Below are 27,174 nucleotides of genomic sequence, written 5' to 3' on the forward strand. Positions count from 1 at the left end.
CTTTTAATGTTTATTTATTTTTGAGAGACAGAGACAGAGTGCAAGTGGGGGAGGGGCAGAGAGAGAGGGAGACACAGAATCTGAAGCAGGCTCCAGGTTCAACGTGGGGCTCCAACTCACAAACTGTGAGATCATGACCTGAGCCAAAGTCAGATGCTTAACTGACTGAGCCGCCAGGGCGCCTCAACATCATCGCATTTAATCTGCCATGAAAACCCTGGAGCTAGGTACTATTGTGTCCATTTTATGACTGGGAAATCAAGCTTACAGAGGTGACGTGACTCAGCTAATAAATGACAGAGCCAGGATTCAAATCCAGGTTTTTCTGACTACAATGTCCGTATTCTCAGTGACTACCAAGTTCTAAAATAATAATCTATGTTTATAGGGAGGAAAAATAGAATAAGGTTATAAGCTTTTTAGCTTATAAAATATCCTTTCTGGAAGAGGATATTCTTCATTAGCCTTAGGTGATTTTTTTTATTTGTGTTTTCGTTCTACTTTCCACACTTTCTTCAGTAAATATCCTATACTCCTGTAGTCAGATAAAATATAAGTGAAATACATAAGAAAATAAGAAAACTCATATATACCCCCAAATAATTGAAAACCAGTACTCAAACAGATTCATGGACATGCATGTTCACAGAAGTACTATGTATAAGAGCCAGGAGGTAGAAAGAGCCCAAAAGCCCATTAGTGGATGAATAGACAGACACGGTCTGAGATAGACATACAATGGAATATTACTCAGCCATAAAAAGGAATGGCATACTGATACATGATATAACATGGATGAACCTCAAAAATGTTACACTGAATGAAGGAGGCCAGATACAAAAAGTGTCATGTCCCATTCATGTAAAAAAAATTTCATAATAGTTAAATGTACAGAGACAAAAAGTAGAGGTTGTCAGGGACTGGGATAAGGGGTAACAGGGAGCAACTGCCTAATGGGTATAGTGTTTCCTTTGGGGGTGACAGACATGTTTTGGGACTAGATAGAAATGGTGGCTATGTAATATTGTGAGTGTCCTAAATGCCACTAAATTATTTATTCACTTTAAAATGGTTCATGTTATATGAATTTTGCCTCAATAAAGCAAAAAACAAAACAAAAACAAAAACACCAAATCAATAAAATAGACACGTTGATAAGCATGCTATTCTTATGTACTGCTAGTGCCGTGAGGGCCACACAGGTGAGTTTGACATGTCCATGCTGAAATTGTTTTCACTTAGTGCTACTGCCCCTAACCCAAGTCAGAGCCCTGCCATGGCCACTAACTGATAGAGTAACCTTGGGCCAGTCCCTCAACCTCTCAGAACTTCGGGGCTCTCACTTGTCACGCAGGAGTAATAATGTCCTCTGAGATCAATTTTACATCCTAAGATGATAATGTTGTGCTCTATAAGCTGTACAGTTGATCTGCATATGTTTTTCTAGTCTTTATTTTTACATCAAGAACCACCAGGTCATCAGAAATCACCCCCAGCTGCTTACCAGGCATGTGTGTTACAAGAACTATGACAATAGTAGAATCTTAGTAGTGTCTGTTTTTACAGACACTACTGTACTTTTTGTTGCTGTTGATACAGTTGTCTTTTATTTGTGCATGTTTTGTTCTTGTTTCTTTGCTTTATAATAAAGTTTGTTCAGATGAATAGGGATGTTTGGGCCGGGGAGCTGGCGGGGGGCGGATAGTACAACCTCATTGAAGACATGAGCTCAGAGAAAGCCTGTCTGCTGGCATTGGGCATCTCCCTGCTAACAGTTCCCTGTGGGAATCAGGCCGATCATGACAATCTTATCAAACCTTGGGCCTGGATCACAGGTAAATCCTGGGCAGACCTTGAGCTGCTGGCCTTGAAATGAGTGCCTCTTAGGTGTTGATGACAGAGGGGTCCTGGTCAAGTCAGGATTGCCTGCTGTAGCCTATTCCTCTTGTGCTGCACAAACCTGCTAGGCGTGTCCTGTCAGCTCTCTGCTGCACTCATCCTGCTGAGAGAGAGACTTAGGAAAGGCTTGGGGATATCTTGAAAGACCACTTAAGAATTCACCTAAACAACCTGGGTCCTTTTCCCCAGGGTCAATGGAAGCAGCCTTATTAAGTCTTATTTCAGGAAAACTAAGGTCTCCAGGAGGCTACTGTTAGGAAATTGGGTTCAGCAGCTCAGATCGTTTGAGGTGAGGTGGGCCTGGGCCTGGAGGGCCTTCTGTACTTTTTTTTTTTTATGGTTTATTTATTTATTTTGAGAGAGTGCACATGTGAGTGGGGGAGGGGCAGAGAGAGGGAGAGAGAGAATTCCAAGCAGTCTCCACACTGTCAGGGCAAAGCCTGATGCAGGGCTCGATCCCATAACCCTGGGACATGACCTGAGCCAAAATGAAGAGTCGGACACTCACCTGACTGAGCCACCCAGGCACCCCTCTTCTGAGCTTTTTATTGCTGTTTTCCTTAAATCATTTCCTTCTCTTAAAAAAGTCTAGATTTGAAAGTACTTATAGAAGCTCATTGTATTTGTTGTAGAAAACCTAGGAAATGAAATTATGCCAAAGTTATATAGCCACATGTTCTTTTAGTCTTTTCTTATGCACATGTTTTTATATATGTATTTACTAAAATGGAACCATATTGGAGCATTCTCTATTGTAAACAGCATTTTTTTTTTAACAACATCACAAACCTCTTTCTGTGTCATTAAATATTTTTAATGACATCATTTTTTTTAATTTTTTTTTCAACGTTTTTATTTTTATTTTTGGGACAGAGAGAGACAGAGCATGAACGGGGGAGGGGCAGAGAGAGAGGGAGACACAGAATCGGAAACAGGCTCCAGGCTCTGAGCCATCAGCCCAGAGCCTGACGCGGGGCTCGAACTCACGGACCGCGAGATCGTGACCTGGCTGAAGTCGGATGCTTAACCGACTGCGCCACCCAGGCGCCCCAATGACATCATTTTTATTGGCCTTATTAAACATGTTCCATTGTAGGGGCATTTCTTAATTTGTTTAACCTATCTCCAATGGTTGAAAAGTTAGAACTATTCCAGTTTTTTGTTGTTATAAATAATACTGTGATGCAAATTGCATTACAGGGCCTGGGATGGACAGTATCTGGCCTCATGATGTTATCATAAATCTTTCTGCATATTTACAGTCCCTAGCAGTGCAGGAGAAGGTACCATTCTGCTTCCCTCCACCAACCCTAGGTATTTTCATTTTCTTAATCATTGTCCATTTCATTAAAAAAATTTTTTTTTAATATTTATTTATTTACTTATTTATTTTGAGAGAGAGTGAGCATGAGTTGGGAAGGGGCAGAGAGAGAAAGAGAGAGAGACCCCCCAAGCAGTCTCTGCTGTCAGCACAGAGCCCAAAACAGGACTTGATCCCATGAACTGTGAGGTCATGACCTGAGCCAAAATCAGAGGTTGGGCGCTCCGCTGACTGAGCCACCCAGCTGCCCCTCAAAATCCTTCCAATTCTTGAATATGCAACTCAAATGCCACTTCCTATGAAGGTTCTTTTGGTTTCCAGTCATATTTAGTTGCCCTTTCTTCTCCATAATAATACAACTTTGTATTTTGATTTAGTCCCTATTTTACCCAGACTGCATTGAAAGCAAGGACCCTGCTTTAATATGCTCCCAACTGATCTAGCCCTAATTCTATTGGTACTCCCTAAAGGTACCAATAGAATTCATTGGTGATTTGAATGACTTGAGTGATTCATTAGTTCTAAGGAATGGTAGAGGCAATCGGGTGGGTTTAGGCTGCAGAAGAGAAGACTACAGGAAGCTCTGTGACTGTCTCCAAGTGTTGGATGTGTTGCCTTATAGAAGAGAGAAAAAATAGTTCCATGTTCCCTGGGAGCTTTGGATTGAGACTACCAATTAAGTTTCAAAGAAGCAGATTTCAGTCCAATAAAGGGAGGATCTTTTTAATTAAAAAGTTGGGGGGATAACATTCATTGATAACCAAGAGCTACACTGTTGCTCTACACATTTTATTTCTACTCCCACATAGTCTTATACAATAGTTCCTTCTGTTACAGATGAGAAAATCAAAGTTACAAAAGGCTAAAGACCTAGTGTAATTTCATGTAGTTAGTCCATTTCCTTTGCCCATTCCTTCATAAAGAAGCAATTTTCCTCTCCCTAAAGGTATTGAAGCAGGATGCATGACCATTTTTCAGAAATTCTAGATCAGGAATGCTCTAGGGATGTTGGTATAATTTACTATTTCAGTTTTCTTCCATCTCCCAAATCCCATGACTCAGAAATTCTCAGTCTCTGACATTGGTTTAATGGAAATAGACCTATAAAACCTATCTTCTGTCTTTTTTTTTTTTTTGGAAAAGATATATTATAAAACTCTTACTAAGATTATTACAAATTATCATTACAGTATTAAATGTTTTAAATGGTCCCATGAGTTTCTATTTACAAAGATGTTTGGAGAATACAGCTTTGGAAATACTTATATTAATAAAATTGACTTGATCCTAGTCAATAGGGGCTACATGTTTTCAAACAAGGACTACTCTGTCTGAGGGAAAAATAATATGCACAAGTTGTCACCTGACTCTAGAAGTCAGATGGATGAGGTACTTAGCTTTGCTATCCTGATTGCATTCCATACTGAAGGTGGGTCCCTGTAGACCGAGCCCTCCCAGGATCAGCTTCTGAGGCAGGCAGCCAATGTTCTGAAGCAGCTGCCATTTTTCTTGGGTGATTCATGTGTGAAAGTGTCTCCTCCATAAGAATCTGGGTCATCTTGTTCTTCTTCCCAGAGCCAGGCTCTTATCAGACCAGAAGCATCTCCTCATACAAATGCATCCAAGTTAGAAAGTTTATGAATGATAAGGATAGTTGTTCACTCCAAATACATAACTCTTTTGGTCTATGACATCTCATATTTGGCTATACTTTTTGTACTCAACAGAATTGGGCCTTAGAATCTTGGAGCTGGTGTACATTTTGGTGTAACTTTAGAGACCCTTTAAAAATGATCATTATCTCTATCTTCTTAATTCAGGTGGTTTATTTAGCTCAGTATTTCTCTCTCCCGTTGTGAAGTCATAGCCTTGAATTTGAGCAAAGCCTTTTGCTCCTGTGTGCATGTGTGTTTTAAATAACATTTTGGCATGTGCTATGGAACTCTTCTCTACTCTGTTCCCACTACCACCACCCCTAACCCCTGGTCAGAGTAGAGATAACAACACAGAATGAGCTTCCATGAACATCTAAAACCAGCTCAATTTTATTGTTGTTGTTGTCTTGAGTTTTTCTTTGCATCTGCTTTGTTTTCCCAGGAAAAATATCACAGGTATCCTCCTCTTCTTCCATTTTTACTATATAACGTACATTGCTCCTGGATGGAGGTGGAAACAGGGAGAGAATGATACTTTTGAGTATCTTACAAGGTAGAAATGCCATTGAAACATTTGAATATGAAGTTGATACTACCTTGAGATCATTTAATCCAATCAGCCTTCAGTTTAACAGACAGGACTCAGAGAAGAGAATGAGTCACTTAATATCAAACAATACTTTTGTGGTAGAGGTGAGACCAGACCCTGTTCCCCTGTTCTCATTGCATAGCCTTAAAATATCACAGCTTCTAAGAGGTCTTCCAAAATTACAGTGGAGATTGGACTGAATGATCAGCCCCATCAGGGCTTATTGAGGATGCTACCAGGGCAGATCACAATCCTATCACAAACCTCAGGGATCTGGAACTCACAAAACGAAATCCTCAATTAACTGCCTGTGTTTTCTATACTTACCTTTCAAAGGCAAAGATGGAAAAGGTAAGACAATAAATAGGGAATTTATTGAAAACACAATATCCTGTACGATTCCACTTATATGAGGTACCTTGAATAGTCAAATTGGTAGAGACAGGAAGGAGAATGGTAGTCATCAGGGAGTGGTGGGGGGCGGGGAGAAAGGATGGAGAGTTGTTGTTTAATGGGTACTGAGTCTTAGTTTGGGAATATAAAACAAAGCTTTTTGAATGGATAGTGGTGAGGATTGCACATAATGTGTGTGTGTACTTAATGCCACTGGACTGTGCGCTTAAAAATAATTAAAATGGTAAATTTTGTGTTGTGTATATTTTAACACACACACACACACACACACACACACACACACACACACACACACAGTGTTCTTGATGCATTTCTGAACCTCCATACCCTTGTGTGTATACATCCTCAGAAACAGACTATTATTATATCCCAAGGAACACTAATAACAAATGTATGCCGTATTTTATTTGCCTTGCACTTTTTTGTTTTCAAAGTAATGTCACACCCATGATTGCATTTGGTAGTCATCAATATTATCATGAGAAAGGCATGACAGGTATCCTTGTCCTTATTTTACAGATGAGTAAACTGAGGCCCAGAGTTACAGAGCTGATAGATAAAAGAGTTGGTACTGGAACCCAGGGCTTATGATTTGTGTTTTTAGAACTATGCAAGATCCAGTGTAAAAAGTTTTAATTTTTTTAAATGCTTATTTATTTTTGAGAGACAGAGAGAGAGCACGAATAGGAGAGGGACAGAGAGAGACAGGCACACATAGAATCTGAAGCTGGCTCCAGGCTCTGAGCTGCCAGCACAGAGCCTGATGCAGGGCTTGAACCCATGAACCATGAGATCATGACCTGAGCCAAAGTCGGACGCTTAACCGACTGAGCCACTCAGGCACCCCACTGTAAAACGTTTGAAATGGATATTAACATATTATACTTACTAACCCTGAAAAGTGGACTCAAATATTTTAGAAAGATTTTCAAAGACTTTGAACAGCGAAGTGGTTTGGAGGAGGTTTTTAAAATGAAAATAAAGTAACTTAGTCACCTCAATGTCTAAACATTGTGATTAACTGAGGTTTTACTATACAGTAATAATACTGACAAACACTTTATAGGTCCTTGCTATGTACCAAATGCTGTTCTAAATGCCTTAACTATATTCATTTAGCAAAGTGTATTATTTATAATTTATAATTAAATTTATCAAGACTAGCATGTGCTAAATACCCTCTGAAGTACTTGGTATACTTTATCTCATTTAATCCACATACCAATCTGAGGTAGCAGGTGTCACTGGAGCTTGGAGATGTTAAATAATTTGCCAGAGAGCACTTGGCAGCCAGTAACACAGCCAGGACTCAAACCCAGGTCCACTTACCTCCTTACCACCCAAACAGATGGGGTAGTGTGGGTCTTTTTAATCACTGCCATATCTAAATATTAATTATGTCATTCAGGCAGCTGGGGCGGTGTCCAAGTATGGATGCTGGCTGGCTCATAGTTTGCTTCTTGAGGGACTTCTAAGTTTCACTCAGAAATTCTGGCTGGAAATTTGATTCAGTTGCTGAAAGCGGAAGAAATACAGCTTTCATGTTCATGCGCAATTTGCTTTTTCATTTTCTTTTATTATCCTGAGACTTACTGTAAATCACACTTTCCCATCAGTCCTGGGGGTTCTGATTATGTTCATGGGGTCCAGCTAAGAGCAAGGGCAGTAAATTACTGCCACTTTGTTTGAAAATTTTTTTAGCCACAGTACATTAGCTGCTTTTGTTTGCTTTTCCACTGGTAGTGTGCACACTTTTAGTTCAGAATTGGTGTTTCTTGAATGTCTCATTTGTGAATAATGTAGCTTGCAAAATGGAATGATTGGGAAAAAAGTATGCAAGAGTGTCCTGTTGGCATATGTAAGATTTTAAAGCATTTATAGCTAAAACGAGTTATTGAATTATTTCTTTCTCTGTCTTACACACACTCACCCTGTCACTCTCTACATTTTCCTGTTCTCTTCACTCTCCTCTATTCCACTTCCCAAAGATCAACTGCATATGATAATTACCAATACAACAACTATTGTTAGGTAACTGCCTTCTTCCAGGCTTCTATAAGTATTTTGTTTATTTGAAAGATTGATAGATCATACGGTCGGGGGACGTGTTTTATTGTAAGTTTCTGTTCCAAATTTCCTGACATTTTTAGTAAAAAAAAAAAAAAAATGAAAAGAAAAGAACAAGAAGAAGAAAGAAAAAGGAAAAAAAATACCTTTTAAAAGGCAAAAATGGGGCTAATAAGAACCAGACCCTAAAGTGATTATCAAAATGTCAAAAATTACTACTTTTTCTTTATTCAATAGCATTAATCTTGAGGCACCTACCTTTCAGTAAAATCTCCCTAATGGCTTGACTTGATTCTCTTGCGAGGCCATCCACAAATAGAGTGCCTTCTAAAGTGGTACCCAAATCCTCAGTAGCTTTCAGTGGAGACTTTTGTTTATGTTTTTAAAATCCCATCTTTTGATAAACTAGCAAGAAAGGAGGCTCTCTGGTACAGCCTGGTAACTTAGAGTTTGAGGTTTCCCCGTGAGCCACATTGTCATAATGTTCACAGGAGCATTCTAAAGGTGCTAGAAAACAATGATAATTGTGCAAGACCTGGTTGAGTTGTGAAAATTAACTCTTCTTCCTAAAATTTTTCAGAGTTTCCAGAGTGGCTTTGGAAAGGATTTTAGTGTGCCTAAAAAGGGAACTTAAGTTAGAAAATTGTCATTCTTATCAAAAATCCATACAATGTCTTAGACTTTATAATAATCCCTGTTGAGCAAGGCTGCTTACTTTACAAGAACTCCCTGTTGTCTGATAACTGCTCCCAAGACCCATGGTGATGAGCCTTTAGCAACCATGTTTATGTTATGTAACTCTGCCCCCTCTAGAGAGTTGATTGGACCAGAGGAGGGGCATTTGACCCTGGTTGGGACAATCAGAGTCCTTTCCTCAAACGTGGAATTGGGACTCAGAGGCAGCCAATGTTTGAGTTGCTGGTGGTGCCATGAGATTAACTTGGGGTAGATAACATGAAATGATTATCTTTTGCTGTGTGTGCAGAAAAGCCAAGAAAAATGGTTTACAAAGAGAGGAGATTTAAACAGATTCATAAAGAGAACCAAAGATAGAAGGTGGAGGGGGAATCCTGACCTGGTTCCCAGAAGCTTTCCAGTCTTGGTTCCTGTTCCTCGTGGGGCCTGGCTGGACTCCTTGCCAGAGTTCCACAGAAATGCTTGCATTCTCTGGTAAATTCCTCATCCATGTCATCTGCTCCTTCTCACCCTTGTACTCCAGCTTGAGTTTGCTTCTGTTACATGCAGTCAATCAGAGTCTTAACAAAGAACAAAGACAGGTTGACTCTTTCTCCAGTATGTACTTGTTTGATTACATAGATGACCAAGTAAACAAATAGATGAATGTTCATACTTACTCTTTGGTACCCTAGATGAAAGGGCATTTTCCCACCTTTGCTAACCCATCATCAGAGCAAATTCATCTGGAAATCTCCCAGAATATATTCCCATCACATATACTCTGTGCCTTTCTTGTGGCACTCTTTTCTAATATCTATGATAATCTTATCTTACTTCCTTTGGAAGCCTTATTCCTATCTTTGTTCATATCTTATTTCCTTTGGAAGCCCTTTGAAGGCAGGGACTGTGTGTGAATCCATACCTTCACTTCCTCGGACAGAGTCTGCCACAAGGTACATCTTAAGTAAATGTCTGCTATTCTGGAGAATTTATTTCACTCCTTAGAGTCTCAAATGGGGACAGTGTATCAGTTATCTATTGCTAGGTAACAAACCACCCCAAACTTAATGGATTCCAAAAGCAATCATCTGTTCTTATCTCTCATGTTTCTGGGAATTGACTGGGCTCAGCCAGATGGTTCTTGTTCAGAGTCTACCATATGGTTGTAGTCAGATGGTGCCTGAGGCTAGGTTATCTTGAAGGCTTTCTCATTCACATGTCTGGTAGACATCTGGGCTATGAGAGTACTCAAACAGGGCTGCAACAGCTGGAGGTCTATGGGAATCTAGTGTGCTCGCTCTCTCTCTCTCTCTCTACCTCTCCCTGTGGACTCTCCATATGGAGGCCTTTCCACATGGTGGCCTCAGTGTAACTGTACTCATTACATGGTGGTTGAAGGCTCTCCCAGAGACTGCCCCAAGAGAAACTATTAGAAGCTACATAGCGTTGCCTAACCTGGCCTCAGAAGTCACCTCACATATGTCACTTCTACAACATTCTCTCCCTTAAAAGGATCACAGAGGACCTCCCAAGTGTAAGGAAAGAAGGCACAGACTCAACCTTTTGATAAGAGAAGTGCCCAAGAACTTTAAGACCTGTTTCTGCATCTCTGCTTTATACTTCTTCACATAAGGGGGATGTGAAAGGATGAATGCTTTATCTCTGGCCCCAAGGAGCTTACATTGGAGTTGGGAGCCATGGTTTTGGGAGCAACTGCAAGTTTCTGGCCCCACTGACAGATACATCATTTCTGACTACTTTGCCACTGGTAGCCATAATCACAGTGTTGTGGCCTAGGAGTTAGTGTGGGTGAGTAGGTAGGGTTAGGGTCTCATTCTGTCATAAAATTCTTGTGTGCTGGATTTTGTGGCAGGCCCTCTGGAGGAACAGACAGAAGACTCGTATTTGTGCCTTGCCAGGAAGGAGTGAGAGACATGTCTAGAAGTGGAACTTAAGGAAATAATATAAAAGGGAAAAAAGATTTACACATAAAGATATATGCTGAAGCATTATTTTTAAGAGTAAGTAAATAGGAGGGAGAACTAAATTTTCCCCAATTGGGGAAATCCTTGCATTGTGATCTCTGATGGAAATCCACGGTCAGAGATTTGTGGCTGCTTTTCCTTGGATTTCTGAGGTCATACCTACTTGGGGAGGAAGAAATAGAGATAGGTACAAAACCAGAACCCTTCCAGCCCCTTCTCTCCATCACACTCTTCACCAGCTCTATCCTCCCTGCCCTGCGGGATCAGCTCATATTTCCTGAAGCCCAGCTCTGGGCACATGTTGTGTGGCTTACTACTGTGTAAAAGCTGCCCATGGCCAGCCAGATGAGGTACAAAATGCTTCATTACTGTTTGAGGTCTTTTCTCATTCTTGGCCCAGCCTCTCTTTCTGGCCTTCTTGCCTACTACTTGTTCATCCACAACCTTTCCAGAAAGCAAATGGGGATGATTTCTTCTGTGTTGCTCTCATGCACTCTAGACACTCATGCCTTTGATTGAGCTTTCACTCAAGCCATTCCTTTCCCCACAGAATGCCATCTCCTCCACTTCCACCTCCTGAAAGCAGACGCCCCCCCCCCCAGCTTAGCTTAAGGCAGGGGAGGTACAGGGGGAGGGGCTGGGAGCCTCTCAAGAACACATTCTCGTCCAGATGATGTCTTTTAAACAAATTTTAATGGTATTATGTTAACATGATGGTTATTAAGATCATGATGAAAAGATGCCTCAGGGTTCCTCAAGGTGGCTGGATATGTGGTGCTGTATTCCATTGCCACAATGATTAGGGGATGCAGTTGACATTTATTGGGCAAAGGCCTAAGATATTAGTATATGTGCTGCCGAAGCGAGCACGAGGCCTAAGATATTAAACACCTTGCCATGTGCAGGGCAATCCTACAGGAAGAACCTTCCTGCCTCAAACATCATTCATGCCCCACTGGGGAACACAGTAAAGTGAGGAAGTTGTAGGGATGACACTGTGTCAGCAGATGCACATGGGTCATGTCAGGAGGGTCATCAAGTGTGGCACCTTGCGCCTTGCATGTTCCCACTCTCCTCAGCAACTGCATAGCTCTTGCTCTCTGCTCTCACTGCCCCTGTCTCTCCCAGGCTTGCTCTCTCTGGTCTTAGAACCTCTGCTCTCCACCAAGGCCCAACTCAAGAATGGCCCCTGTTACTGTCATACATTCCATGATTTCTGCAGCTGGGCATGCTCAGCCTTTCCTAAGTAGAAGACAGCATTTTTTTTTCCCCTGTGTCTTCCCTTTTTCTGATTATTTTTATTGGTTTCTTTCCCATCAATATTTTGTGAAGAGAGATGGGACAGGTACCTCCCCAGTGCCTACATAGGTATTTGATAAATATTTACTTATTTTTCTTCTGTTTCCCCTTCATTTTCTCCTCTCCCCCAAGTGCCTGTGGATCCCAGCAAGAGGACAGGAAGTCTGAAGTTTCTCTCCCCCTCCACTCTGCTCTGGGTCTTGCCTACTATGCCTAATGAAATACAGGGGACAGCCTGGCCCCTCTGCCACTGTGGCATGGCCTGCCCATTTTGGTCTCACCGCCCTCTCGATCTCCTTCAATGATCAACATCTTGACCATACACTTTACTTTCACTCTGACCCATACTTTCAAGTTAGATCCCTGGGATGTCTCCTCCTCTTCCCTTCAAGATCTTACACAGAACCTGAAGGACAGAGGCCATACCTCCTACCGATTGCTATGTGTCACCTTTGGCCCAGAAATCAGGTCAAGTTTCCCTTTTCTAGGGTCCTCTATCACCCTGAACATACTCAGATCACACTCTAGTATGATTGTTTCTTTACTTGTCTGATACTATAGCCAGGATGAGAGATCTTCGAACATTTCAACCCATTTGTTCTTTTATCAAACATTTTCTGCATCTACTCCCAGCAAACCTGTGCAAAGGTGAAGGTGCTGTACCAGTGAAAAGGGCATGCACAGATCCCCAGTGTTCCCTGCTTTGTCTGCTTTGTTAACTCTTGCCTCTTACTACTGAGAAAATAGTGCCCCTTCCAGTTTCCATCTCCAGATTGCTTAGTACTTTTCTGTTTTGTTGAAGAAGTAGAGCAGATAGTGCCTAATTTGGGGGGAATTGGTTCAAAATTTGAGAGCAAAACCACCCCATTCCTAACAGAGAACTTTCAGGTGACAGGGTCCTCTCCAGTATACTGCTAACAGGAGATCTGAGATGTGGACCAGTCAGCAGATTCTTTTAAATTTTGAAATACAAACCTTGCACAGTGAATGGAGAAGAGGGGAGAGAATGGTTTGTGTGCCCTTTCATGTCCCCTGACGTTTATATTCTGGGAAAACCTGAAACTGGAATGTTGGCCGCGACGGAATCTTGCTGGAATGCTGACCGGCACACAAAAGATTCGGGATCTGTTCAATCAAGATGTGACTAGAAAACTGAGATGGTCCCTATAGGAATAGAAATTCCTTGGCCAGAATGGCAAACTTTTATTTTGAAAGCCACCTGGGCATCCCTTAGAGCCATCAAATGCTTGAGAATTTATTATGACTGGACAAGCCGCTGCCTCGCAGAGTCAGGCCAGGGTAGTGAAAATACACAATGATTTTGTCTTTGAAGGCCCTGAATGTGGCTTGGTTCTTCCTCCAAGAGGGCTTCCTAGCAGGGCTGAAAGCAAACTGTTGCCTTTGCATGGTGCAGAAGCATCCACAGGCTTCCGTCGCGAGGATCACACATCATGCTGACGCTGAGGCATCTCCTATCCATGGTATTGAAATCGCAGAGATGACTTATGATGTGCTCTGTTTGGGTTGGCCCACAGCCCAAACTAGAAACATATCTCTCAGGCTTGGCCTTCTAGATGCTATCTCTGGTAATTTAAAAGTTCATTATGCAGGCCCACTCATCCTGTCCTGCTACATTTAGGGTCTGTCAGCATTTTACAAAGGCTTATAACCCACCCATAAAGGGGGAAGAATGCAGTTTTTAGATTGCAGGATGGCATGCAGGGCCTGAGCCTGAGAGTCAAAAACTTCCCTTTGTTTTTGTTGTTTTCAAGTTAGTGCTTTTCTAAGTTCTAGGGAGGCAAGGTAATAGCTGATGGTTTTGCTGGTATTATTTAGTTTGGTTTTGAAAAGGGGTGTGAAAAGCTGCTAGGCATGGCTTGAAATGTAGATGTACCTTACATCGGAAGAACTCTTAAACCCATGAATTTACTTATCATCCTAGCATTCAGCTGAGGATGGGGATTTAATTAAAATAATTACTACTTTATAGTTAGGATTGATGAAGACCAGGAGAGTCAGAAATGAGGCTGGGAATATTTCTCTAAGATGCAGAGACCAGTTCTCAAGCCAGAATCTTGTGTCCTTGTGAATTTCAGCTGGATGGGATCGATTATACCAAAGTCAAGTCACCATTCTGATGGTTAACTGTGTTTCTGTTCATCATTTTAAAGTATTCTTATTATTTCTAATGTTAAATGAAACATACATGTGACAAATATGAATAAAATGATAACCCTAAAAATATAAATAATAATAATAATAAATAAATAAATAATCACAATAACCCCCACATAATGAAAATGATTGAAAATTGCAGTACAATAAATTGGATACTTAAATAAGTCACAGAAGTCCAAAAAAGTTTAAAAGTCACTAGAGTAACCTTGTTGGCAGTTGCCAGTGATCCCTTTAGATACCCTGCTCCTGGAGAAAAAATAAGGGTAAGTAGAGATCATGGCATCTTTGGTGTTTAAATGAGATGTCATCTGGATGGATTCAGGTGAGTTGATAATGGAAGAGGTTCTTAATGACAGTAAGTTATCACATAGCAGATTGAAAGGAGACAAGTTGGAAATGGGGGCAGGAGAATGTGTCAGAACTGGATTTCATCCCGGCCATGCCAGACATGGCAACACTAAAACCTCTATTAGCTTTGGTATCTTCCTTAAAATCGGGTAACAAAAACCTATATACATCACAGGGTTCTGTAAAGGAAAAAATGTAATAATATATATACATATATATATATATATATATATATATATATATATATATATAAAGTGCCTGATAGAATCAGTGCTCAACACCTTTGTTCCTTTCTCCCTCCACCTTTATTAATTATAGTTGGGACAGAAAGCAGTCTAAATGCTGGAGGCCAGCCATTCTCATTCTGTGTAGATCTTAACTACTTAAGAGGGAAAAGTAGTTTCTCTGAGCTTTTAAGAGGCCATTTACATACAATTGGCCCACTTGTAAAAATGACCTATTCATTAAATCAAGCCTCTAGGTAGCAAAGTTTTCATAAACTCCTTTGAGTTGCTGTGTATTTACTGTGCTTTCTAAAGAAAGACCTATAAAGGCAGCTGCTTTTCCCCCATTAGTCCAGATTTATAGGAGTTTTTGCTCTAAGTGCACATTTGTAGAACCATTTCTGATGTATATGCATTTGCTCCCCAGAAAGGAGCTGTGTATTTGGCTGTTTGTTGTCTTTGGTACCTCAGACACCCTTTCAACCTCTCTTGTTACTCAGAGGTCATTCAGCCCAAGCTCAGCTTGCTGCCTTAGTACTTGAGCTCTCAAGGAAAGGTGAGTGGTAGGCCCAGACCCAGCCCAGACCAGCTCTTTTTTTCTTTTTGACTTCTAAGCATCTCATCCTCTGCTCTGTAGCAGCTTTGTTCAGCCAGAAAATATTTATCTTCGCTGAGGTATCTTCTGTGCAGTAACGTCTCTGTGTTGGTTTCTTCGGAATGACAGGGATTGTAGTGGAGAATCCTCCTGGAGATTGTTGAACAGTAAAAACTGGGCTTAGCAGGAAGCCAGGTGAAAATCAGTGGTCAGACAATGGGGGTTGGAATTACTGCAGCCAAGTGTTCTCCCGTTGACTGTTTGGAAGAATGTTTGGGAGGCATCTAAAAAAAAAAAATGCTTATATATGGACTCCACCCAGGATCAATTAAATTAGAACCTCTAAGGATGGGACCTAGGCATGGGTGTTGGTTTTGTTTGTTTGTTATTCCCCAGGCGACAGTGATGTTCTGGAGGGTTGAGAATCTCTGGCTGTAGCTAATTATAGCTCCTTGTAGTGAATACTTTGGAGGCGCCAGAAACTGATTATCTCATTTGACCCCACAAGAACATTAGTGAGGAAGTACAATTATTGGCCCCATTTTACAGTCAGAGAAACTGAGGGGAGGTGTTAAGTACCAGCAGGTGAGAGGTGGGACTCAGCTATGAAGCCAAGCATCCAACTCCAGAGCCATGTTCTTAATTACCATGCCACAGGCCATTATTATAAATAGTGCCTCCAGTGGGAACTAAGTTCCAGCAAGTGGGGTCATCCAGTGGTCTCGAGCTCTCTCCGTACCTTCAACTTACCGACCTCCTGCTCCCCGTGTGTTCGAGACTTCCCAGCAGCCCCACGTCAGATAACAAACTGCGGTTATTCAGAAGTCCCCTGCTATTTCCACTGATTTTTATTAAATGCAGCTTGTGGCTCCAACTCAAGAATGTGCAAGCCGATTTAGATTATGTTGTGCATTGAGTTTATTAAGATAAAAAATATTTCCCGAGATAGTGAGTCAGAAGTATTTATGGTGAAGTGTGCTGAAAGTGAATGCAGGTTGATAGCGTGAACAGAATGTTCTCTCAAAGTCAAATGCGATGACCTAACTGTGTTTGGCAGCCTTCCTTTATGTTTAGCTAAGCATTTTATTTCATGTTGGGGAGCCTCCTCCCTCTTCTGAGAAGGATCGGTCCTGTAGGAGACCAGGATTTTGGCATGTGCCTCTTTGATACCAAGACCTAGGCCCTAAGCCTAATTGTGACTGGCTCCCCGGCTGACTGGCTGGGTTGCCATGGCAAAAGACCATTAAACTCTTTATATCTCAGTTTCCCTCACCTGTCAAAATGAGACTATAACTCTTGGCCCCACCTCCCTCCCTGAGGAGGGTGGGAGGGCACTTTGAAAATTAAGTAATAAATGTTGGGAGGGATTTGTGGATGTGACGTCTTGTCAAATGGGTAAGTAATAAATGGGGTGTCTCCAAAGCTCATTTGCCCGAAATACACTTGAGCCTTCCATTTACTTAATCAACCAGCCTTTATTAAATGCCTACGAAGTTCACAATAACACATGGAGTGCTAAGGGGAATACAAAAAGGAAAAAAGGAGGAAATAGGGTCTCAATTCCCAGAAAGCTCATAAACTAACTTCTTTTTTCTCACAGTTCACTTTTTAGGTTGATTAAGCATCAGTGTGAACGATGCCTGTACTGTATTTTAAAAAGCTCATTCTCAATGGTGACTTCTAGTTACGTCATATGTAACTGGTAGTGATTTAGTTGTTCTCAGTGCCGGTGGGTATTGTCACGTGCTGGATGGACTCATAAAAAGGGCAAGAATATTCTGTAGTCCTGGTTAAGGGAAGTGGGGGACCATGAAAGACCACAGTTTGGGTTTATTGAGAATGGTGCATTGGCTAATATATGGTCTCTTGTGTCCAAAGGTCTGAGTCTGGGTCCTGGCTCTGTCACTTTCTAGCTGTGTGACTTCAGGCAAGTACTTAACCTCTCTGTGTCTCATTTCCTTATCTCTAAAATGAGGGTAATAATAGGGTCTAACTCATGGGATTGTTTTCAAGATTAAGAAGTTAATGTGTACAGTGTACTTAGAATGGTTGTCTGGCACCTTGTAAATGCTCCAAAAGTGTTAGCTATAATCATCACTTTCTACAGGTAATGGAGGACATGGTGGCACTAAAAGAATACTAGTATTTCATTTTCCTATGTTACTAAAATATCAAATCTTTTTTTTTATTTACAGTCCCAAAATTTGCTCAGGTCTTTGCCCAGATCTTTGTGGCCAGTGCCATAATCACTTAGAGTTGCCCCCAAATCCCAAGCTGCTTATTCAGAAAGGGGAAGCAGGCCATACAGAGAGAGGTCTCTGGCTTATGGTGCACAGGGTCTAAGCTAAACTAGTTTGTTCTGAGAGCTTCATACCAACCCAGGGCCCAGATGGGCGGTGAAGAACAGCTGTCAAGCGTGACAGAAGGAGCACTGCGCTTGGAGTCCAGCTCCTGGCTTTGCCATTTGTTGGCTGGGATAGGTCTGGGATAAGTCTTTAAGTCCTCTGAACTGCAGTTTACCCATCTTGATTACACAAAAGCAATGGTTAGGCAGGGGTTCCAGGGTGGCTCAGTTGGTTAAGCGTCAGACTTCGGCTCAGGTCATGATCTCATGGTTCGTGAGTTCAAGCCCTGCTTCGGGCTCTGTGCTGACAGTCCAGAGCCTGGAACCTGCTTCGGATTCTGTGTCTCCCTCTCTCTCTGCCCCTCCCCTCCTCAATCTGTCTGTCTCTCAAAAATAAACATTAAAATTTAAAAAAAAAAGAATGTCTTTGATGAAGGGGTGTCTGAGTGGCCGAGGTGCAGTGGCTGAGGTGCCTAGGTGACTCAGTTGGTTGAGCGTCTGACTTCAGCTCAGGTCATGATCTCATGGTTCATGAGTTAAAATTAAAAAAAAAAAAGAATGTCTTTGATGAAGGGGTGTCTGAGTGGCTGAGGTGCAGTGGCTCAGGTGCCTAGGTGACTCAGTTGGTTGAGCGTCTGACTTCAGCTCACGTCATTATCTCATGGTTCATGAGTTTGAGCTGCACATCAGGCTCTGTGCTGACAGCTCAGAGCCTGGACCCTGCTTCAGATCCTGTGTCTCCTTCTCTCTCTGCCCGTCCCCCCACTCATCCTCTCTCTCACTCTCTCTCAAAAATTAATAAACATCCGGGGTGCCTGGGTGGCTCAGTCGGTTGGGCGGCCAACTTCGGCTCAGGTCATGATCTCGCGGTCCGTGAGTTCGAGCCCCGCGTTGGGCTCTGTGCTGACAGCTCGGAGCCTGGAGCCTGTTTCGGATTCTGTGTCTCCCTCTCTCTGACCCTCCCCCGTTCATGCTCTGTCTCTCTCTGTCTCAAAAATAAATAAACATTAAAAAAATTTTTTAAAAATTAATACACATTAAAAAATTTTTAAAAAGAATGTCTTTGATGAAGCAGTACTAATGATCAAATTAATTAAATCTTGACCCACGAGTACCTATCTTTAATATTTCATATGGCAAAATGGGTACCCAGATGTGCTGACTGCTGAAATACTATGGTTGTCGCAAAGAAAAGCAGTTGAGTTGTGAACTGAACTGCCCACTTTTTTACTTAAAAAAAATGACAGGCTGAGAAGGATAAATACCATATGATTTCATTCATATGTGGGATCTGATAAAACAAATGAATAAACAAAAGAAACAGAAAGCAGAATCAGACTTATAAATACAGAGAATGGACTGATGGTTGCGGAGGGGTGGGGTGAAGGGGAGAGGGAGATACAGCCTTCCACTTATGAAATGAATAAGTCACAGGAATAAAAGGTACAGCATAGGGAATATAGTCAGTGGTATTGTAATAGTGTTGTATGGTAATAGATGGTAGCTGCACTTGTGAGCATAGTATAACATATAGAGAAGTTGAATCACTATGTTGTACACCTGAAACTAATAGAACATTGCTTGTCAACTATACCAAAAAAAACTAAAAGATTGACAGTCAAACTATGGTTAGTTATTTTTGAGTATTCTTGAAAATGAACAAAATAAGCCTGCCACTTCAAGTAAATAGGAGATGGTATTAGCCAATAATAAAATTTGAGCTTCTAAGCAAAAATTAAAATTTTGGAAAACTCCTAGCCACCACCATGAGCTTGACAACTTTCCAGTCTTTATTGATGAGATTGGTGGTGATATTAACAAAAATGATTTTTCTCTACTATGTAATTAAATGTGTTCACATTTGGAAAATCTACCTAATTCAGTTTACCCATCTTGGCAATTCATTGAACCAATATTTTCTAAATGGGCAGTTCATGTGTTACAAAATTGTATGTGGATAAAAGATCTTTAAAGTGCAAGATAAACCAATCCATTTTAACGTAACAGGTTATGAAAAGTTCACTGATCCCTATCAGATTTCACATCACAACTAACCTTTAAGAAACTACCACTTGTTAAATTTCAGTGTAGTGTCACAGAAGAATATTCTAAATTATCTGAAAAGGCTATTAAAATACCCCTCCCCTTACCAGCTGTGTAAAGCCACATTTTCTTCATATACTTTGACCAAAACAACCGATCTCAACAGATTGAATGCAAAAAGAGGATAATCCAGTTGTCTGCTCTTAAGCCAAATAGATTCACGATAGAAAACAATGCCATCCTTCTCACTATTTATGTGTGTATAAAAAATATAGTTATTTTTTACTGAAATATATTTTTCATGTTAATAAGTAATGAGCTTATTTTTTAATATTTCAATAAATTAGTAAACAAATGTTTTTAAATTTTCTCTTTGAGGTCCTCAATATTTTAGAGTATTTAACGGTCTTGAAACCAAAGGTTTGAGAACTTGTTTCCTAGAACAAAAAATTAGAACATCTAATTTTTTTAAAGACTATTCTTTTTAGAGCAGTTTTTAGGTTCACAGCAAAATTAAGAGTAAGATACAGAGATTTTGTATATACCCCCTGCTGCTACTCATGCATAGCCTTCCCCATTATCAACATCCTCCCACAACATCATACAATTGGTGAACACATCATAACCATCTAAAGCCTATAGTTTATATTACAGTTCACTCTTGGTGTTGTACATTCTATTGGTTGTAATGACATGTACCCCCCCCATTATAGAGCGCCCTAAGAATCCTCTATGTCCCGCTTATTCATTCATCCCCTGCCTGCCCCCCCACCAATCCCCTGGCAACCGCTGATCTTTTTCTATCTCTATGGTTTTACCTTTTCCAGAGTGTCATATAGCTGAAATTGTACAACATGTAGCTTTTTCAGATTGACTTTTTTCACTTAATAATATGCACTTAAGTGAAATAAGTCAGTCACAGAAAGATACCATATGTTTTCACTCATATGTGGATCTTGAGAAACTTAACAGAAGACCTTGGGGGAGGGGGAGGGGAAAAAGGTTACGGAGAGGGAGAGAGGCAAATCATAAGAGACTCTTAGATACAGAGAACAAACTGAAGGTTGATGGGGGGTAGGAGAGAGGGGCAAGTGGATGATGGGCATTAACGAGGACACTTGTTGGGATGAGCACTGGGTGTTGTATGGAAACCAATTTGATAATAAATTATATTAAAATAATAATAATATGCACTTAAGTTTCCTTCATGTCTTTTCATGGCTTGATAGTTCATTTTCTTTTAGTGCTGAATAATATTCCATTGTCTAGATGTACTACAGTTTATTCATTCACCCACTGAAGGTTTTCTTCAAGGTTTTGGCAGTTGTGAATAAATCTACAGACATCTGTATGAAGGGTTTTGTGTGAATATTAAGCCTTCATCACCTTGGGGTAAATGCCAAGGAGCAAGATTGATAGATCATATGGTAATAATATGTTTAGTTTTGTAAGAAACTGCCAAACTGTCCTCCAGAGTAGCTATAACATTTTGCATTCCCACCAGCAATGAATGAGAGTTCCTGTTACTTCACATCTTCACCAACATTTGGCATTGTCAGTGTTCTGTATTTTGGCCATTCTAATAGGTATATAGTGGTATCTTGTTTTAATTTGCATTTACCTGATGACATCTGATATGGAGTATTTTTTCACATGCTTATTTGCCATTTTTGTATCTTTGATGAGGTATCTGTTAAAGTCTTAGACTGTTTTTTAACCAGGTTTTTGCTTTCTCATTGAGTTTTAAGAATTCTTGGGGCTCCTGGATGGCTCAGTCAGTTAAGCGTCTGACTTCAGCTCAGGTCATGATCTCACAGTTCGTGAGTCCGAGCCGTGCGTCGGGCTCTGTATTGGCAGCTCAGAGCCTAGAGCCTGCTTTGGATTTGGTGTCTCCCTTTCTCTTGGCCTCTTCCCTCCTCCTGTTCTCTCTCTCTCTCTCAGAAATAAACATTAAAATTTTTTTTAAGTTCTTTGTATATTTTGGGCAACATTCCTTTATCAGATGTTTCTTTTGCAAATATTTCCTCCTATATTGTGGCTTTTCTTCTCATTCTCTTGACATTGTCTTCTGCAGAGCACAAGTTTTTTACCTTTAATGAAGTCCAGCTTATCAATTACTCCTTTCATGGATCATATCTTCTGGGTAGTATCTAAAAAGTCATTTTGGTATTCAAGATCATCTAGATTTTCTCCTAAGTTATCTGCCAGGAGTTTTATAATTTTGCATTTCACATTTGGGTTTGTGATCCATTTTGAGTTAATTTTTGTGAAAGGTGTAAGATCTGTGTCTAGATTCCTTTTTTTTTTTTTTTTTTTTTTTTTTTTGCCTGTGGATGTACAGTTGTCCTAGCACTGTTTGTTGAAAAGATTCTCTTTGTTCCTTTCTTTTTGCCTTTGCTTTTCGTCAAAGATCAGTTCACTGTATTTATGTGTGTCTATTTCTGGGCTCTCTGCTCTATTTCATTGATCTATTTGTCCATTCTTTCACACTATCTTGATTACTGTAGTTTTATATCAAGACTTGAACTTGGGTATGTCAGTCCTCCAACTTTGATCTTCTCCCTAAATACTGTTTTGGCTATTCTGGATCTTTTGCCTTTCCATATAAACTTTAGAACCAGTTTGTCCGTATCCATAAAATGTCTTGCTGGGATTTTGATCATAATTGCATTGAATCAATAATTTGATTTACTTGTACTTACTGTCCGTGGGGTCTTGAACAACTTTCTTACCCTCTCTGTGCCTTAGATTTCTGATGTGTGAGATGAGAATAACAACAATAGTTTGTAACAACACATGCCATAATAGTAAATACCCTTTAGGTCTTAAATAGTATCACTATCAGTATTGTACCATCATTGTTGATGTTTTTATCGTTATCATCATTACTACCAGTACCACCACTGGGAGACACAGTAACACAAAACTAGAGGGTAGAGTCAGCAGAATTGGAATATTTTTCTCTCTCAAGCCAGATTATACCCCACCTGCTACTGGCCAGTCTGCCAACATTTGCGGCCTGAGGAAGAAGGGAAAGAAGAATGACGTGGCTCAAGCACACATTGTCAGAGGTCAGAGCCTGCAGTGGCCACACCAAGCTTTGGGAGTAGAGAAGAGAGTGGATCCCCGAGTGTGGTCCATGAGGCTGCTACAGAAGGATCCAGCTGGTTCTGGAAAGAGAATGGATGGTAGCCAGGGGCTTGTTAACAACAAGACTGATAGTAATGATACAGACATGCGTTTTTATTTTATTTTATCTTATTCCAGTCACAGAATGCTTTCATGTTGTTTAGGCCAAATGTTGTTCTGATGCTTCTAGTCTTTGCCAAACTGAGGACCAGACCATTTGCTTGTTCTAAGTGAGCAGCTACAGATGGCAAACAAATTTGAACATTATTCTTTATCAGTGAAAAGTTAAAACCAAATTCCCTGCATTTGTGGCAAGTCTCCTTTGTTCCGTAAACACAAAGATTTGTTTACGCTTCCTTTGTTCTCTCTGGACATATACCGCTTGGGCCAGCTACTACACTAATTTCAAGATGCCCTGTAATCCTCCTTTGTATTTTTAGGTAGATTTTTTATAGAACTTCATGGACAAATTAACCACTCTTCCCTATTAGTTATTAGTTATGTGATCTCAGGCAGGTGACTTCACCCCTCAGGTGTCCTTTGCTGTAAATCTGCCAGACTTGGCCAGGCACCAATCAGTTGGATGAATGATCACCCCCCTACTTTTATGAATAAGATATTTGTAAGAAAAAGAAAAGAAAAATATAGCTAATAAAATACCAGAAATTCACATGCTGCTTGCGGCCAGACCCTTGTCAAAGCACTTGCTATGTATTAATTCATTTAATCCTTGAAATAGCCCTATTAGGAAGATACTAGTATACTAACTTCACAGATGACAAAACTGAGACACAGAGAGGTTAAGTAATTTGCCCAAGGTCACACAGCCGACAAGTGGCAGAACCAGGACATGAATTCAGGCATTCTGGCTCCAGAGTCTATGAAGGTTGATTTTGTGCCTTAGATCAGCCCTCACTAATTTGTTTTCAATAAATTTAAGTACACCTTCACAGGGTACTTGAAAGACTATCTTCCTTTATGGAACTCTCTGGTTCTTGCCTAATTTATGTTTTTAGAAGAGAAAACTTAAAACTCTGTGCGCCTGTGCTTCTGGTATCATGTAAAGTAATTGCAGTTTAGAGCCAAAGACATAGTTTAAAGTGGCAGCTCACCTTTTTATATGATATGTGGGCTTGGCCATAAAGCTTGCTGGGCTTTGGCTGCAACCACTTGTCTGGGAAAATGAAAGAGAAGTGACTTTGGTTTTTGACTAAAACTCAGCAGGTAATGTTAACCCTTGAGGCATGCACCCAGCAGCTATTACCCTGGCCTCTGGGGAGTGTGGCTTGGTGTTGGGTAGTTTCAATATTGAAAGAAGGTAGAAATCTGGGAGGGGAGAGCCAGGCTGTGGAGGTACCTAGGTGATGACACCTCTCGTCACTCTGGAGACCCCTCCAGCTAAAGGCTGGACCCACCCTATTAAAGGACAGAAAACAGGCCCTCAGGGAGAAGGGCTTGCCAGGGAATAGGCAGGGGAACCTGATACCAGGTCAGGTGAGTTACCTGGCCTCTAGAGGGAAACCAGAACAATGGCTGAAGCTTAGACCCATTAACTAGACAATCCTGGCAGGACTTAAGGGCACGTGGGTGTGTACGTGTGTGCCCAGCTTGCTCTATTTTAGGGCCGAAGTTTGAATTCTGTCCCCACCCCCCAGTGGGGCTCGAGCTGCCAAAGCTGTCTGGTGGAATGGAAGTCAGAGAGGTCTGGATTAGACCTCAGTTCAGCCATGTGACCTTGAGCAAGTCACTTAACCTCTCTGGTCCTAGGTCTCCTCATTGTAAAGCAATGATAACAATTCCTCCCGTGTGGGGCTATTGAGCGGGTGAATACTGAGGTAAATCCCCTGGCATACTATAGGATTCTAAATAGTCTATCTGTTCTCACTACCGTATTGGCCAGCTGGCTCAGTTGAACTTTAAGTGCTTGGCTGAGCCTAAGAATTGAAGGCCATTAGTGCTGGAGGCTCTGGGGACAATGTGCAGCTCTCTGTAAAACCATGGGGGCCAGTCAGTGCATCTCTGAGATGTGATTTCCTCATCATGATAATTAATGCTTCTTTCCTACTTTACCAGATTGTTAGAGGAGAACATGAGATTGAGTAACCTGAAAAGTATTATACAAAAATTGTTATTATAAGAAGAATCACAATAACAGTGATTAACATTTTGAGTGCTTACTTTTTTGCCCCGCACTAGTTTAAGTGCATCCCATGTGTTACGCAATTTAATTTTAATGCTCTAACAATTTTGCCTGATTTATTATTCCTATTTTTTCAGTTGCCTCTGAGGTACTCAGAGGTTAAGTAGCTTGCCTAAGTTCACTCAGATAACTGGGGGCAGACCCAGAATTCAAACCCAATCAATAGAATTTCAGGACCTGCCCAATGGAGGATTATTCACTATGTTTATATTGGCATTGCTATCTCTATGTTGCTTTTCTACAGAGGCTACAAAGTTAGCTATTCTCTAGGTAGGAGATGGGTCTGTGAAGCCATGATGACAGCACCATAAAGTCACCTGTTAATTAGTCTGTCTAGTCTGGTCGTAGCTCAAACACCTTAGAAACACATGTGCGTATATCAGCAAACACATTCACAGATTGAGTATATATGTATATAGATTATAGGAACAATATCAGAGATAAAGATCAGAATATAAAGAAGCAAGGCATTAGCAAACTAATTTATGGGCTTGTGATTCTGTTATGAAGGATAATTATTCAGTGGTTTAAGTGGGATGAAAAGTGTCATTACAGTAACACAGTGAGTGATAGTCATACTTAATCTGTTTTCTACCACTCACATATGATAAATGTCATTCACATGTGTGACGTACTTCTGTGGGGCTGCCTAGACTTGGACATTTCTCCCCAATCTTTTTGTGGAAAATTAAGGTAAACGAGTCATTTATTTTGGACATTTATGAAAGCATTTTTATAGCAATTTGGGTACTTAAATTAACACCTTAGATATCTCCAAAAAAGGTTATTTTTCAACAGAGTTCCATTAAATTCAACAAATGTACTATGCTCTGCCTGTGCTGTACCATACAGTAGCTACTAGTCACGTGTGGCTGTTCAAATTTAATTGAAAAATGCAGTTCCTCAGTAGCTTTAGTTACATATCATGTACTCAGTAGCTCACCTGTAGCTAGCAGCTACCATTTAGACAATGTAGATTATAGAACATTTCCATCACTACAAAGAGTTCTATTGGACAATGCTGCTAGACAGTAGGATACACTGAAGATACAGTGATGACCAAAACATTCTAGGGGCGCCTGGGTGGCTCAGTCGGTTGAGTGGCAGACTTCGGCTCAGGTCATGATCTCGCTGTTTGTGAGTTTGAGCCCCGCATCGGGCTCTGTGCTGACATCATAGAGCCTGGAGCCTGCTTTGAATTCTGTGTCTCCCTCTCTCTCTGCTCCTCCCCCACCCATGCTCTGTCTCTCTCTTTCTCCTCTAAAAATAAATTTAAAAACATTAAAAAAAAACATTCTAGATGCTTGCCCTTATGGGTTTATAGTCCTGCAGAGAGGACAGCTGCTTAATAAGCCATCCCAGGTTGGGGTTCAGGGAATTACAGGGGACAATGGGAGGGTATGGCAGGGGAGACCTACCCAAGAATGGCTGGTCTGGGAAAACGAAGCCAAAGAAAAGTCCTTATATATGAATAAGAGACCAATTAAAAATATATATATATTGAACTTAATTTTTAAGTAACAAATTATTTTCTCTGCAACTGGATTCTGCAAGTAATATCAATGTGAGGTTTAAAATGTAGTATTGAGGAATATGCTTAAATAAAATTTATTTCATTTTTAAAATGTTTCATGTAATAAATCTCTAAGAAGCCAAACACAAAGTGTACGTACAGTATGATTCTATTTGTATGAAATTGTAGAACAGACAAAATTATGATGATAGAAATCAGACCTGCAGTTGCCTAGAATGGAGGCAAGGGTGCAGGTAGAAGCAAGGATTGACTACAAAGGATCCTCGGGGTACTTTCTGGGATGTTCATGATGCTCTCTCTCTTGGTAAGGGTATTGGTTACATGGATATATGCATTTGTCAATACTTATGGAAATGTATACCTTTAGATTGGTACATTTCCTAAAATGTAAATTATGTCTCAATTAGAAGTTGAATCTATAGAATTGTATATTGTAACATGTTAATGGTTGATATGAGTAACATTATGGAAATATTCATTGCCTCATTACTTCGTCTGCCAGTGACCTGGCTGGCCTTTGTAACGCTTATATCACTGGCAAGAAGATTCAGCATCCTTCTTGATCTTGTGCCCTGTGGATGTAAATATGTGCTCCTACTTTTCCAGTTTTTCATGCTTTTTTATCAAAAGTAGATAAACTGAAAGAATCTTTGCCAGAATGTTAAGAATGAT

General features: G+C 40.6%; 1 protein-coding gene and 1 long non-coding RNA gene across 3 annotated transcripts in view; one reads left to right on the forward strand and one right to left on the reverse strand.

Moving 5' to 3' along the window:
• The window catches only part of ROR1 (receptor tyrosine kinase like orphan receptor 1), a 398,988-nt gene that overhangs the window by 241,403 nt on the left and 130,411 nt on the right, over window positions 1–27,174 (forward strand). The window contains exon 1 of one of the 2 annotated variants that reach the window (XM_045035962.1): window positions 26,066–26,087. The exons of the other annotated variant lie outside the window; for it this stretch is intronic. The gene's annotated coding sequence lies outside the window, so the exon portion shown is untranslated. Of the gene's footprint in view, window positions 1–26,065; window positions 26,088–27,174 lie in introns of those variants that run through there. 2 annotated transcript variants of the gene reach the window in all.
• LOC123379647 lies at window positions 22,519–26,081 on the reverse strand. Its single transcript, XR_006584363.1, has 3 exons — window positions 25,912–26,081; window positions 23,881–23,942; window positions 22,519–22,809 (listed from the first exon to the last, which is right to left on the reverse strand). It is a non-coding gene; the product is annotated as an uncharacterized LOC123379647 (long non-coding RNA).

The sequence above is a fragment of the Felis catus genome, chromosome C1 (genome assembly GCF_018350175.1).
Source record: "Felis catus isolate Fca126 chromosome C1, F.catus_Fca126_mat1.0, whole genome shotgun sequence".
Taxonomy (NCBI): Eukaryota; Metazoa; Chordata; class Mammalia; order Carnivora; family Felidae; genus Felis; species Felis catus.